Source organism: Malania oleifera, chromosome 12 (assembly GCF_029873635.1).
Source record: "Malania oleifera isolate guangnan ecotype guangnan chromosome 12, ASM2987363v1, whole genome shotgun sequence".
In the NCBI taxonomy this organism is placed as follows: Eukaryota; Viridiplantae; Streptophyta; class Magnoliopsida; order Santalales; family Ximeniaceae; genus Malania; species Malania oleifera.
Window position 1 is genome coordinate 73,097,508 of NC_080428.1, and position 15,046 is coordinate 73,112,553.

General features: G+C 32.9%; 1 long non-coding RNA gene across 1 annotated transcript; it reads right to left on the reverse strand.

The window, feature by feature from the left end:
• Positions 1–14,005: 14,005 nt before the first annotated feature.
• LOC131144138 (uncharacterized) lies at positions 14,006–14,828 on the reverse strand. Its single transcript, XR_009133721.1, has 2 exons — positions 14,570–14,828; positions 14,006–14,276 (listed from the first exon to the last, which is right to left on the reverse strand). It is a non-coding gene; the product is annotated as an uncharacterized LOC131144138 (long non-coding RNA).
• Positions 14,829–15,046: the final 218 nt, after the last annotated feature.

Sequence of the window (15,046 nt, forward strand, 5' to 3'; positions counted from 1 at the left end):
GGACTTGCCTCCTGGTTTGATTGTCCACAGGGCTGACTCTTCACAATATGAGATCCTAGGCGAGATTTAATGGGATCCTTAATATTTTGTTTAATATATTTTTTTTCTTTATTCGTTTTTCATATCGGATTCATATTTTTTCGTTGACATAATTAAATTTCAAAATTAACACTAACTATAAATTGACAAATTATGTAAACAAATAAAAATAAATTTAATAAATCTATAGAAATAATAGATTGAAACAACATAACCTGATTATTATTATTATTACAAATCGAATGACGAGCGAGGCTTTAAAGATATTGGATTCTTGTCGAATACAACGCTCTAACCTCAAAACTTCCAAAATCTAAGAAAAAATAGAAAAAAAAAATTCAAAATGAAAATAATAGAAAAATAATGCACAAACATTGAAATCAAAATTAGAGTTGATGAAAATTACAAAGAATTGGAGGCCCGAAGATAACGAACACAAGAGTCAGAGTAAAATCATAGAGAGATCGAGAGATGAGAGTGAGAGAGTGTGAGAGATGGAAAATTTATTTTAGAGAGGCTAAGAGAGAGAGCTGAGAGTAATAGATAGTTAGAAATATAATAAAATTGTTAGTTGGGAAGTCAATGAGACTTGAAAAAAAAAAAGAATTTAATTGCATTTATTTTACATTTTAAAATATAATTTCATTTATTTGTTAGTTGGGAAGTCAATGTATGGAAAGAGAGCATAATAAATAATGTTAATATTATTTAATTAAAAAAAATTTAAGGCCCCAAAAATATATTATTATATTAAAAAAATTTTGGGGCCCCAAAAATTAGCGAGCACCTCAGCCGCCTGAAGGGAGAGCTGACCCTGATTGTCCATGGAGAACAGAAAGTTTGTCGTCTTTTAAAGAGTCTTTATGGCTTAAAGCAAGCTTCTAGGTAATGGTTTGCCAAGCTATTTGATGCTCTCATTTCCTATGGTTTTGTTCAAGGCAATTCTGATTGTTCTCTATTTATTAAGAAATCTGCCACTTCCTTTATGGTCTTATTAGTTTATGTGGATGTTGTGCTCTTGGCAAGTAATAGTATTCAAAAAATTGAAAGGTTGAAGTCTTTTTTAGATGCAAAATTCACTATTAAAGACTTAGGTCAATTGAAATACTTTCTTGGCTTAGAGGTTGCAAGGTCTAAAGCTGGTTTATCTTTATGCCGACGAAAGTACATATTTGATTTACTTGTTGAAATTGGTTTAACTAGTTCAAAACCTGCTGCCTTCCCTATGGAATCTACTCTCAAGTTATCTGCAAATGATACCAATTTATATGAAGATCCATCAAGCTATCGAAGACTTATTGGCCGCTTACTTTACTTAACCCTTACTAGGCCTTACTTAGCTTTCTCTGTGCAAGTGCTCAGTCAGTTTTTAGCTAAACTTGTTGTTAGCCACCATCAAGTAGCCATTCAGGTATTGAGGTATCTTAGGGCTACTTCGAGGCAAGGTCTTTTCTTTCCATCTTCTTCAGATTTTCAATTATATGGTTTTTCAGATAGTGATTGGGCGGGCTGTGTAGATTCTTGAAGGAGTGTCACTGGTTATGCAATCTTTCTTGGCAACTCATTGGTTTCATGGAAATCAAAGAAACGAGTTACTATCAGTCGCTTGTCTGCAGAGGCAAAGTACCGAGCTCTTGCTACTACAACATGTGAAATCCAATGACTTTTGTATGCCTTACAAGACGTGGATATCAATCATTCCCAGTCAGTTTTATTATATACTGATAGTAAATCAGTAATGTCCATAGCCACAAATCCTATTCAACATGAGAGAACGAAGTATATCCAGATTGATTGCCATCTTATTAGAGAAAAGTTGCAGCAACATGTCATTAAACTTTTCCATATTCCATCAAGGTTACAGTTAGCAGAAATATTTACAAAACCCCTCGGATCTTTATCTTTTCATCATAATCTTCGCAAGATGAACATTCTTAACATCCATGTTCATCTTGAGGGGGGATGTTGGAGTATTCCATCTTATATTGAGAATATGGAATAAAAAAGAAAAGAAGAAAGAATTAAAACAGAAAGAAAGACAAAAGAAAAGAGTTAGTTAGCAGAGTCTTGATTAGTTAGTCATTAGTTTACTTTGTTTTGTTGTATTATAAATAAATATTAAGTCTGATGTAAACTCACTTCTTATTCATTAATCACATTCAGCATTTTTCCAGTTTGCCATTTATGTTTTCTTCACTAAACCTAGGTTCTTAACATGAATAATGATAATGGCCACCTTTTATAATTTTGGTTCTTATCATCCTTTCGGAGATTACTCTCCTTTATTAATTCAATTAACACAATCTAATGTTTCTTCTCGGGGACAAATGGTACCAATGAAGTAATTTTTTATCTTCTATAAAAGGATGGACACAAAATACTTGGAATGCTCCTACAGCAAAGAAAGATTATCCAAAATAGAATTTGGTATGCTCCATTTGAATACATCACCAAAAGATAAATCACCAACGCATCGAGAATTGAATTTGAAAATTTAGATTCGATAAGGAAGAAGCATGGTCTTTAGGATGCCAATAGCATTGACATTAATGAATAATGCTCATTGGCATTTGAGGATAAATTTTTTTTTAAAAAAAATCGATCAACTTGAAAAAAAATGATAAAGGTTTGCGATCGATTTACATCAAATGAACTCAATGTAACTTTATTACGATGTTACGAGATTTTTTTTTTTTTTAATATTTGAATGTAGACAAGTAATAGCCCATAAGAATTGTAAGATTGGTTCAACAAGCCAGATAGGGCCACTTGCTGGGATGTCCCCATGATAAGCACCATTTTTTAGGCAACAAGAGATGAGCCCTATTCACTAAAATATTGGCCCATTTGATAAGCACCACTCATGAGATTCAAAAAATACTCTTCTAATGAGCACCGCTCATGAGACAACAAGAGACAAGCTATGCTCGCTATAATATTGACTCATATGATGAGTATCGCTCATGAGGCCAAAAAATGTTTATTTAATGAGGATCGCTCATGAGGCCCAAAAATGTCTATTTAATGAACACCACTCATGAGGCAACAAGAGATGATCTCTGGTTGCCAAAATACTAAACTATCTAATGAGCACCTCTTATAAGACCAAAAAATATCTATCTCATAAACACCTCTTATGAGACAGTTTAAAAACAAAAAAGAGCTCTACTCGCTAGAATATTGGCCTATCTGATAAACACCGTTCATGAGACAAAAAATGTCCATTTAATGAGTACAGCTCATGAAACATCAAGAAACGATCCTTGCTTGCAAAAAATCTAACTTATTTGCTCACTTATGAGACCCTAAAATGTTCATCTAATGAGCACAACCCATAAGACATCAAGAAATGAATTCTGCTTGCTAAAAAATATGGTCCATCTAATGAACACCACTCATAAGGCTCTCCAAATGCTCATTTGATGATGACTGCTCATGAATCACAGTATTACATGATCAAAAGAGTTGTTAAGTAGAAAATGAATAAAACTACTCAACCAAAGGGTTCATGAGCATGGTCAAAAGAATAACTTAAAAAAACTCAAAGCAATTCAACTAAAAGGCTCTGTTAAAAAAGCTACTTGGTCAAAGATCAGTTCAATCTTTGGCTCAGATCAAATCATTTGCATAAGAAATCGACTCAAATTTTGAAATGTAGCTCTAATGAAGCTGTCTAGATTGAGAACGTAGCTTAGATCATTAAAAATGGCTTGATTGAAGCCACTTACATTGATTGCAGTTTGATGAAGCTGTGTATATTGAGAATGTGGCTCGGATTAAGAAAAATGACTTAATTGAAGTCGTTTACATTGAGTGCAGCTCGGATAATGCCACGTGATTGAGAAAACTGCTTGGGCCTTTAAAATCGGTTCAAATGAAGCCATCTAGTTGAGAAAAGGACTCAAAACTATTTGAGATAAGCTCTGACAAAAAACAAACAGCTCTCATGATAATTGGTTTAAGTAAAAGAAGATAACTCATAACTCATTTCACTTTAATTCGTTTAGGTAAAAGCCAAGAAAGTAACTCAAGCCAAATTGTTGACTTTTGTGTAATCCCAAGAGGGGGATGAATTAGAAAATTAAAAAGTTCTAAGTCAAATGATTCGCAATCAGTATGTTCATAACCTAGGGTCTATCTAAAACTTGTATTTAAAGTAAATAAATAAATCAGTAATTAATGTAAACAAGTATTTACTTCAGATATTTTCAATCAATCACAAATATGTATTCAAAGACAAATTCAGCAGATATTTATCAAGAAGTAAATACCAGAAAGTAAATCAAGCAGAATACGAGATAACACCAGATATGTTATTGGGGTTCAGCAACAGTGCCTACGTCCCCACCTCGAGCTAACAAGAAGGAGGATTTCCACTAAAACCTTTGCTAACTTGCGGGTGGAGCAACACCAATTACAAAGCCTCTCCTTACTGGGCGAGGTAAACCCTAAGTCAGACTAACAGGGCTGACCCCAGCCTTTATAATTGATCTTTACGAGTTAGATCAAAATCCCCTCAGGCCACACCTGAAATACAACAGATAATCAAATGATAATATCAATGCTTCTCTAATAAGCAAGTATATACCAACACGCACAATCAATGCAAGTGATAATAGTAATTTATGCTAAAGTAAGATAGGGTCAAGCTATGTGTCAACTCTCAACCAATGTGTATATATATTGTATATACGTGAGAGTAATGCCTTCGATTAGAGATAATATATTCAACAAGTAAATAATCAAAAGACTTTAAACTTTTAAGCAAATATCTCAACAAATATATTTCCAATGTTAAGCATAACCAAGATTGGGGTTTCAAGCTTGCAAACAATATTTTATCGAATAGCACAAGCAAACCTTTAAATTTGGAAATAAGAATGCCGAGACTCAGAAGCTAAATATGAGTTCTTCACGAATAGTATTTATCAATAAAATAGAATGGGAAAAACTTTAACTTGCTCTCTAAAAATCAATTCCAGATGAGGCAAAATGAGAGAGTTGTTGTAGGGACCCAGATATTTTTCATAATTTAATAATAGGAGAAGGAGAGAAAAGGAATTTAAAAATTGAAAAATTAAACAAGGTCTCGTCGACAAACACAGTGGTTTCGTTGATGAGCACGCATGAGGAGCTTGTCGATGGGGGTGTGTCTCGTCGACGAGAAGATACCAAAATGATATATTTCATCTCTAAATTTCATCGACGAGGATAAGCATTCGCTGACGAATATCCTTCTTGACCTCGTCGACGAAGTGACGTGACTCATCGACGAAGGTTAGTGTATAAATAGCTTAAACCTCATTTTTCAGCTGAAATTCATGCACAAAATTCCCCGTCTCTCTCATGTTCGTCTCTCCCACCTTCTCTCTAAGTTTTCAAGCCGGATTCTTGCCGGTTTGATGATCTAAGACCACCACGACACTCTTGGGGAAGTTCTCTTCAAGTCTGTTAGAGTGGATCGTTGGTGGGGCTGCCTTGAATTTCAACCCAAATTCAAGGTAAGACCTTTTATTCCATATTTGGTTTTACCATAATTATAAGAAATGTAGAACACAGAGAAATACTGAAGTTTTGTTCTAAGGGATGTTGTTTTCAGGGTGTTTAACAGGGAACTCTATGGGTGTAGGACTAGTCATCCTAGGGGCTTTCCAGTAGTCAGGTAAGGGAAATATGTTATGCTAAGGATTTTAGAATGTATATCAGAACGTTATGTTTATATATATATATTAGCTTATTGATCAGTTTTCCAGAATATTATGATTACTATTATTATAGTGAAATTATAGAAATTGAGCATGAGAGTTTAATTACTCAAATGTGTGGCATGAGTTTATTACAGTTTAGTATGAGGATTTAACAACCTTACAGATATCCAGTTATATAGTATAGTAGCAAAAAGTATGAATTGTAATATTTTTCAGAATGATATGATTTCTAAAACCATAACACTCAGACGAAAATTACAGATATTTCAGAAAGATATTACAGATATTTCAAACAAAAATTACTGATATTTCAGACAGAAATTATAGATATTTCAATTCAGATTTATAGTGTTATGGTTATTTTGAAATCATGTTAAAATAGCAAGATAATATATATATATATATATATATTTTATATAATATTATTACACAGTATCAGATTCCTGAGGAAATTTCAGACAGATTCAGACAGTAGAGCACAGTACCGTTGTTAGTTCAGATAGAGTGCAACCACATAACTCAAATAGTATGTGGATTCCGTCTAACCGCGCTAGGAGAGATTGCAGTCTCCCCAGCAAATTGGGTTGAGGTGGCTGGTTAGACGAGATAGATTTGAAGATTGCCCGGAGAGACTGTAGTGGGCTAGATTGTCAATTGATAAAGTTATAGATTGACTTGCTTGGTAGGCCAACCAGAGTAAGTGCTACCTACGGGCCGCACAACCCTATCATGAAGGGTAAAATCATGACATACAGATCCCAAGGTATTATCTCAAAAGTTCCTATGTATAGATATATGATACAGTAGCAGTTATATTATAATATTAGAAGTATGTATGAATAGGAAAATCAGATACACAGTTGTATTTTAAATTATATTACAAGAGTTTCGTACAACATATCAGCATATTTATTTTACAGTATCAGTATTATATCTGTATATTAAATGTGTAACTTAACTGTCACACACTAGTAAAAACATATTTTCTTTTACTGAGCGTTGTCTCATCCCAGTGACTTACTATTTTTTAGGAGATCCAGTTAGGCGAGCCGATCAAACGAGTAGAGGACTGCTTATGCTGGCTTACTGGAAGGGTAGGTGTTCTATGGTACCAGTAGGCCGGGGTAGATCCCATGTTTTTTATGATGTCACTGGGTGTTTTGTGGTATATATATATTTTGGGAATCATAGTTTTTCGGTATTGTATATGGATATTTACAGTTTCTTGTATACCGCTGCTTAGGAAGGTATTGTGTACAAGGTTTTCCTTAGTGCTCCATTGGACCTAAGATGATTTCAGTAGTATTACAGACAGATTTTCTATATGTAAACATTTATATATATAAATAATAATAAACAATGATATAAGTAGCAAGTTGTTACAGTTGTAAGCTTCAAACAAATATAGGAAATGAACACAATAATACAAAATCACACTCCCTTACAAGTTGCACTTAGTTTGCAACCAAGAGGGTATAATAAATGATTCTCTTTGTTGCGGGGTAAAAATAGCAGGGATGCTTCTTCGACTCTCGTTGACCTGAAAGAGGAAGAAAAAAAAGGCTTGGAGGACCCGAGGTGTACTCGGGGGATCACTCTGATGCCTAAGTAAGAGGAATACTTTTAGAGAGACTAAATGCAACAGTGTAATCGTATTGAATGACTTACCTTTACCTTTTCTCCAAATCCCTTCTTATAGGGGCTCGAGTTGACCATAGGTTGGCTCGAATTTATTGCGCAGGGGCGTGAATCGCTCTTCAACAATAAGTGCGTGCACCTATTACTCGGTTATTAAGGCCGTTGGGGTGGATCTTTCCTCCTCTTTATTGGGTTGGAGCTAATCACTCGTCAGAATGTCAGACCCGGAGAAGGTGCGAGATAGGCGTTGACTTGCCCTCATTAGCTAGGTTATTTTGGGCATATCGCTCTTTAAAGAAGATTTTTCAAATCAAAGTGAAAGGAGAATATGAAATCTGTTTTGAAGATTGGAAGAATATAAGCAAAATGAGTATAAAGAGTTTAGAGAATTTTTTGCTAATGATATTTGCTAATCATGTGCTAATTAAGACAAATGAGTGAGTATATATAGACATCCATAAAAAATTAACCTTTTGGGGACATGGAGGTCCTTTTCGAAAAAAGGTTAATGATGTTTAATTAAAATTAACCTCATTTATTGGAGGTAAAAAATTTCAACCCGAGAGTTTTGGTCGCTCGACGCCTAGGGTCGTTCGCCTGAACACTCACATAAATTCACAGCCACTTTTCAGGTTCAGTTGACCGTGGGCATACTCGGTCGATTGAGTCTAGGCGATTTTCCAAAGTTATGTGGTTTTGGTCGCCTGGTGAGTGGTTTGGCTTGCCGAGTCTTGAACTCAGTCGATTGAGTTCAATTTGAACTACCAATTCGGTCGGCTGAGGAAGGTGAAAGGGGTCACATCCAAGGTTCGGACGACGGTGGACAGTATGTTCAAAATATATTCAGTCGGCTGAGGCCAAGTCAACATATTGACTTTTAACCTGTTCGGTCGACCGAAACATTTATATTGCCAAGGGTTCAGTCGACCGAGACCACTCAAAAGTGTGCATTTAAGTCCATTTTGGCCTTTGTACTTCATCAACCTAGTGTGAATAAGTATATAATATTTAAGTTAGAGAGGTGATGGTTTCTATGGTCTTTTTAATGCCTCTTTAACATAAATACTTATTATGCATGATATGCAGATTATTACGGACCAATAAATTTAAATTGCAATTACAAGAATAAAAGATTGGTCTTCATTTCCTTTCTTCCTTCAATTGCCATCTTGTGACATGGACATTAAGATCTTTACGCCTTCCACTGTAACCTTACCATTGCGTGCGAAGTGTGATCCTGTTTACAAACTCAAGGTGTAGGTAAGATACTAAGATATTTGTCATTATGAAAACGAGATATGACCTATAAGGTTAACACAAATTTCATGATAATGAAAATACCTATTATAAATATGTCGAATCAAAAGATTACTCTAAGACACTAGAGTGTGAGACAACTGGTTTAACCTAAAGAGACCTTAGCATTAAACTCTCACTCGATCTTTTATTATTGCGATCATATAATCATTCTAAATTCTCCAATTTAGGCATTGGAGCGATCACTTAAGTACACTTTGGGTCCTCTAAACCGCTTTTCCTTTATTTTTGGCAGGTGATTAAGGTTGTACATGATTGATCCAAATATTTTTGGAACAAATTTTGATAGCAACAAATATAAAAAAAATAGAGAAAGAAAATAAAAAAAGTATATCAAATCTATGAACAAAATTTTGATTTTACACATTATTAATATTTAATTTTTCTTAGTTTCAAATCTATTAAATAAACTTTCATTTTTTATAATATTTAATAAAGAAGGAAAATATAAGGTAAAAAGAGTTTTTTTCTTATTTTCCTTTTCTCTCATTTTCCCAAACAACTTAACAGATTATTTACTTCTATAATTAATCTTCATTATTTTAAGAATCATTTTAGTATTTGAAAGTACAAATTTTGGATCTTAATATCTTATATAAATTTAAGACTAATTCAAATTCAAACTCAAGACTCCTCTAAATATAGGATTATTGCATGCAACAATTGAAATTAATGTCCCAAACACAACTTAATTAAACAATCAAGCTGTACTTGCAACCTTTAACATCATAGGTGTCATATTCTGGTACTTGGTTATCCGGTCAGGAGATAAATCTACCGGACGGGCAGTGGGTGATTAGTGGTTGTTTAGTTGGTTAGTTAATTATAGGTGCTCTCATTATTTTAGGTTACAATGATCAGTTGTGTTTGGTTCCCAGTATTTTCCAAACCCGTCCTTACATCTACATCTGGTTAAATTAGTTCATCATGTGTTGTCAGTTACGTTGGTTAGCACGCGCGCTCGCCCGCGTATGGGTCGACCCTGCAAGATTGTGATGTACAAAAGCTCTTCTTCTGTTCCATATATGCCCCTGATGATTGAAAGGCATTCTTTACTCTCCTTAATTACTCACTACTCAAGGCTGTTGCCACTATTTAATTTGACAATTTTCAATTCTCCCTTTCCCCTTGGGCAATTTTGGGTTTACAATTTTATTTATATGCGTTTAAAAAAATATAATATAAAATTAAATGAAATTTTTAAAAATTATATTAATTTAAATTATCATTTAAAATATGTGCTTCCAAACATTACTTTTAAATTCTAAAATATATAATTTTTAATTTTTACGTGAAACGTAAAAATATTAAAAAATAATTTTAACTACTAAGTAAAGCGAGGAAGAAAATAAAAACATATCAAATCAACCAACAAAAATGTATTAACATATCATTAGTATTTTATTTTTATTAATTTTTGATCATATATGAATAAATTTTTATTTTTTTAATAGCATTTGATATGAAGAGAAAATATAACTGAAAAATGAATTTACTTTTTTTTTTTTTCAATAAAAATATTTTATTTAATTCGGCCCTTTAATGAACTCAATTAAGATATGTGGAACAAATAAAAAAGTATCATTCTCAAATTTCATCATATAAATGCCTATTCAATCTTATTCTATTCATCTTAAATAGAATAGCACAAAATATTGATCAGTGATTGATTTTTTTTTTTCTCTAAATTATTACATTTTTATGTAATTTTTATTATATCTCAATTTCATTTTATTCTATTGTTAAGATAAAAATAAACATTTTATGAACTGAACTATCATAGCCTAAGTTATAATATCATGTCAAAAAAAGTAATTTATATGAAAAAACTATAACACAAATGTTTTAAAATTTCTGTAATAAACTATAGAAAAAGATTTATAGAGAAACACTTAAAATATAACAAGACCAATGCGTTCCCTCTAATTAAATGAAGGTACGCAAGTACTACGACCTCGCACAAGTTTTTTGCCCCACCATTATATTAGAGGGAACATAATACGCCCAAGTCAGCAAACTTTTTTCAATTAGGACTTAGATGTTCCACTTGATCGAGCCGAATTACGCCTTTTATATATAATCTACTTATTTCGAGAGATAAAAAAATAAAGGGGGCACTTGTTTGGACACATAGCAAGCAAAGAGGGAATTTCATAATTAGGGAACAAAAGATAGCACAAGGGGCAGAGAGTATTGAACGCCCCCAATCCCTTTTGTGTTCAATCCAAATTGGGTCACATGCATATCCCCTATGCACTTAAAAGTCAATCACCCCTCCTCCCCTGCCCTTAAAATTAGGGGCATATGGTCCCTTCAACACTGCTCCCATTAATTTCCATCCAATTAGTACATATCAAATCCCCCTCTCCTCGGCCCTCCGAATCCTTAACAGTGATTACTAATATTATTAATTTATACTAATTATGTGGTTTTTCAAAACTTAAATCACGGGTGGTGCCTTTATTCTTTTACACACCAACAAACAAGGCCACAAGGGCAACTGTGACTGTGGTATGGCATGCATGCAGTAGATTAAAAAGCGAAACGGGGCTTGCCTATATGATGTGTGTAGATCGGAAGGGTAGGTCCCACTAGTTAGGAGGATGGATGAATCTTAGCCGTCGCCTTCATCATCATCACGTGGAATGGAATTTTCCTGGAAAGTCCAAAGTCAGTCCTGGGCGTGATGAATTAATTTCCATCCAATCTTCTTTTTCACGGAAGAAGTAAAAGGATCTAATGGTCGAAATTTTCAAACATTGGATCATTCGGGTAATATACAAATGTGGGTCCCATATAAGTAAATGTAAGATCCAAGAGAGACCGGGCCAGCCCCCGGCCAACATGAGGCGAGCACATGTATGGTATGGTAGCCTCTTCCGCATTTAATACTCCCCGCCATCTCTCTCTCTCTCTCTCTCTCTCTCTCTCTCTCTCTCTCTCTGCTTTTACCAAACTACCATGGACGGATGGATGAGCGTCACGTGACTAACAGCGTGCAGCAAAATCAGAAATTTACATTTTATTTTCCTCAGAAGAGACTTAGAAAATATCAGAAAAAAAAAAAGAAAATATAAAAGAATCTAATTTTTTATGTTTGATTATCCAGAAAAGTTCAAAATTTCAAAAAATATATTAAATAAATGAACACAATTTTGATTTTATACATCACTAATATTTATTTTTTTAAATTTAAATTATATTAAAATTATATATATTTTTAGTAATATTTTATACAGAGACAAAAACATAATAGAAAATGAGTTTTTCTTTCTCAATTTTCTTTCCTCTCCAAATCTTTGATCCAAACGAACGCTGTCATTCAATAATTTTATTTAGAGAAGGAAATGAAAAATAAATTAAAGGGAGTTTATTTTTTACTATATTCTTTCTGTATATGAAATATTATTAAAAGTGAAAAAATATTTTAGCATAATTAAAGCTTAAAAAAATTTAAATGTTAAGAATGTGTAAATTAAAATTTTTTTTATTCAGTTAATATTTTTTTAATTATTTTTTTAAATAACTAAACATGAAAAAGTGGAACTCTTCCTATTTTTTTCTTTTCTTTTTCTCAATATTTTTCAACTTCCAAACTGATCGTAATAATCCATTTAGATCAAAGATTTTATTTGAGGAAGACAAAAGAGGAAAATAAGAAGGAAATTCATTTTCTATTGTATTTTTTTTCTATGATAAATATTATTAAAAATAAAAATTCTAATATGATCAAAAATTAAATGTTAATAATATGTAAAATCAAAATTTTATTAATTGATTTGGTATATATTAATTTTCTTTCTCATTTTCCTTAATAATCAAACAAAAAAATAAAATTCCTTCCTTTTAATTTTCTTTACCTAAAGCTATTCAAATCAAATATTTTACTTAGAGAAAGAAAAGAAAAGGAGAAGGAAGAAGGAACTCATGTGCTATTATATTTTTCTTCTATATTAAATATTATGATTAAAAGCATGACAAAATTAATGACGAGTAGAATCAAAATTTTGTTTTTAGATTTAGCATATTATTTATTTATTTATTTATTTTTATAATTAAATATGAAAATATAAATATTTAATATTTTTTCTTTAGTATTTGAATTTAGAATTATATTAAATTTAAATAAAATGTAGTATAAAATTGTCTTATTTGTTATTGAACAGTGGGAGAGGTAGAACAGTCTAAGTAGTAGTAGGGTTTTAATGGTGCTGATGAGCTAGCTAGCTAGCTACTAGCTCTAGATAGAAAATGAGGAGCTTTGTGTTTTTAATGCTTGTGGGATAAGCGAGTGGTGGTGGAGTGTCATATGCATGTGCATTTTAAGCAGGTCTAAGATGTGAATAACCTGGAATGCTATCACTCACATGCACAACTAATAAATTTATTTGTTATTCCACTTTTGCTGTTCATGCAACTTAATTATATTGTAAAAATTAGTTATTATCTAATTAATTACGCGTATTTTGTTATAAATTACACTATACTTTAAATTTTAAGCTTTCAAATTTTACTAGCAGTCAAATATAATACTATATTAATATATTAGGAGAAAAAAATTATAAGAATCAATTCTTTTACATAGCATTCATGGTTCACCAAGATATATATATATATATATATATATGTAGACACCTTAATTTTTACCGGACCTTCCTCAAAAGACCTGATGTAGTAAGCTAACCTTAAGTTCAAGCATTGAGTCCCTCTTTGTTGTTAGATAGAGTCCTAGTCACATTAAAATAACTTTAAAAAATGAGTCCCGATATTCTTGGGAAAGATTTTACTATCGTTTTTAAACTGGTTTGCTTTTGTAAAAATTTTTAGTTGCAAAATTATACTTGATCCAAAAGTTCTAAAATGAACAATGCCCTTCAGATTTCAACCTCATTTCCTCGGGTATAGTCTAATCTTGGTGATCAGTTGAGTTTTAAAAAACAAATCAAGTCCTTTTATTTCTTTCATTTTTAGGAATTGAGATTCTTCAATCTTAGTTGACCGATTTTTCCTAGCATAGGTTATTTTAGTTGTAAAATTAATCTCATTTAATTTTAGTTGAGGTCCCAAGATAAAATAGTATTTTCAAAAATTGAGTCTTTTTTAATTTTCATTCTTTTAATTTGGGGCAAATTTCAAAGATTAAGTCCAGTTGTATTCTAAATTTTTAATTGGGGCTTTTAAATCTTTAGATTTTAAATTGAGTACGCCTCTTTAAATTTCAGAACCGGGTACAGTGGTTAAGCCTTTAAAGTCATTTTTATCATCCATAGCTTTTTGAGCAAAATTGGTCATCCATAGGATGCCACATGCGTCCAATTACAGGGCCAGGCACACATGTGCAGCGCATGACACAAAGTGATGTGCGTACAAAGAACTAACATGATTTACATACAAGAAATAAAAGGCCCCAAGTACAAACAAGTGTACAAACAGATGTTGCAGGGGATGGAGTACAGGGCTACATCCTACACAGCAAATTACAAAAATAAAAATAACAAAAATAACAATGCCGCTTCCCAGCCTTCCACTCCTACATTGCCACTTAGCCAAATTGGAAGTTTCCCTCAAACTCACCTGCACACAAAAGGGAAATGGAGAGAGTTAGTTAGTATGAAATTCACCAAAATAAAAAGAAAAGGCAAAATATAAAAAACCACGTGCATAGAATAAGTTGGTTAACAAAATTATTCCCTGTTAACACAGGGTACTCTGTTGAGAGGGAATCAAAATTGGCGCCAAGAGGTCACCTCAAACTCCCTATAAATAGAGAGTCTGACATTGTAGAATGACACATTCAGAGAGCATAGAAAAATGCTGAGAAGATAGAGAAAGAGAAAAAAAGGAAAAGAGAGCTACAGAGAAATTACTCTGTAGAAGTTGAAAATTGAGACACATTGAGAGCACTAGAAATATTCTGAGAGAAAAACTAGAGGGAGGGAGTTTCAAGGGGAAACTTAGAAGCAATTCAGACAGATAACAATAGAAAGGCATCCTTGTGGTGCCTTGCAATTCAGAAGATCGAAGATTGAGAAGAGAAGGGAAGGTGAGCGAAAGGGAGTTGCAGAGAGGACGAGGGGACTTCGGGGAGGAGAGAACAGAGAATGGAAGAGGCGTGAGAGAAAAAGAGAAAATGGGTATGAACAAAAAGGAAGTTTTTATATGGTATGGTTTAAGGGCTACATGTCACCACAGATGGGTGACACGTGGCATAGTGCCCTCCGCATATCTTGATGAGGCATGACCCTCTCCTAGCCATTAGATCCAAGCTCTCCAAAAGACGCTTGAGATCGCTCCATCTAGTTGATCCTTGTCCATTTTGTCCATCCACTCACATTGCGACACGT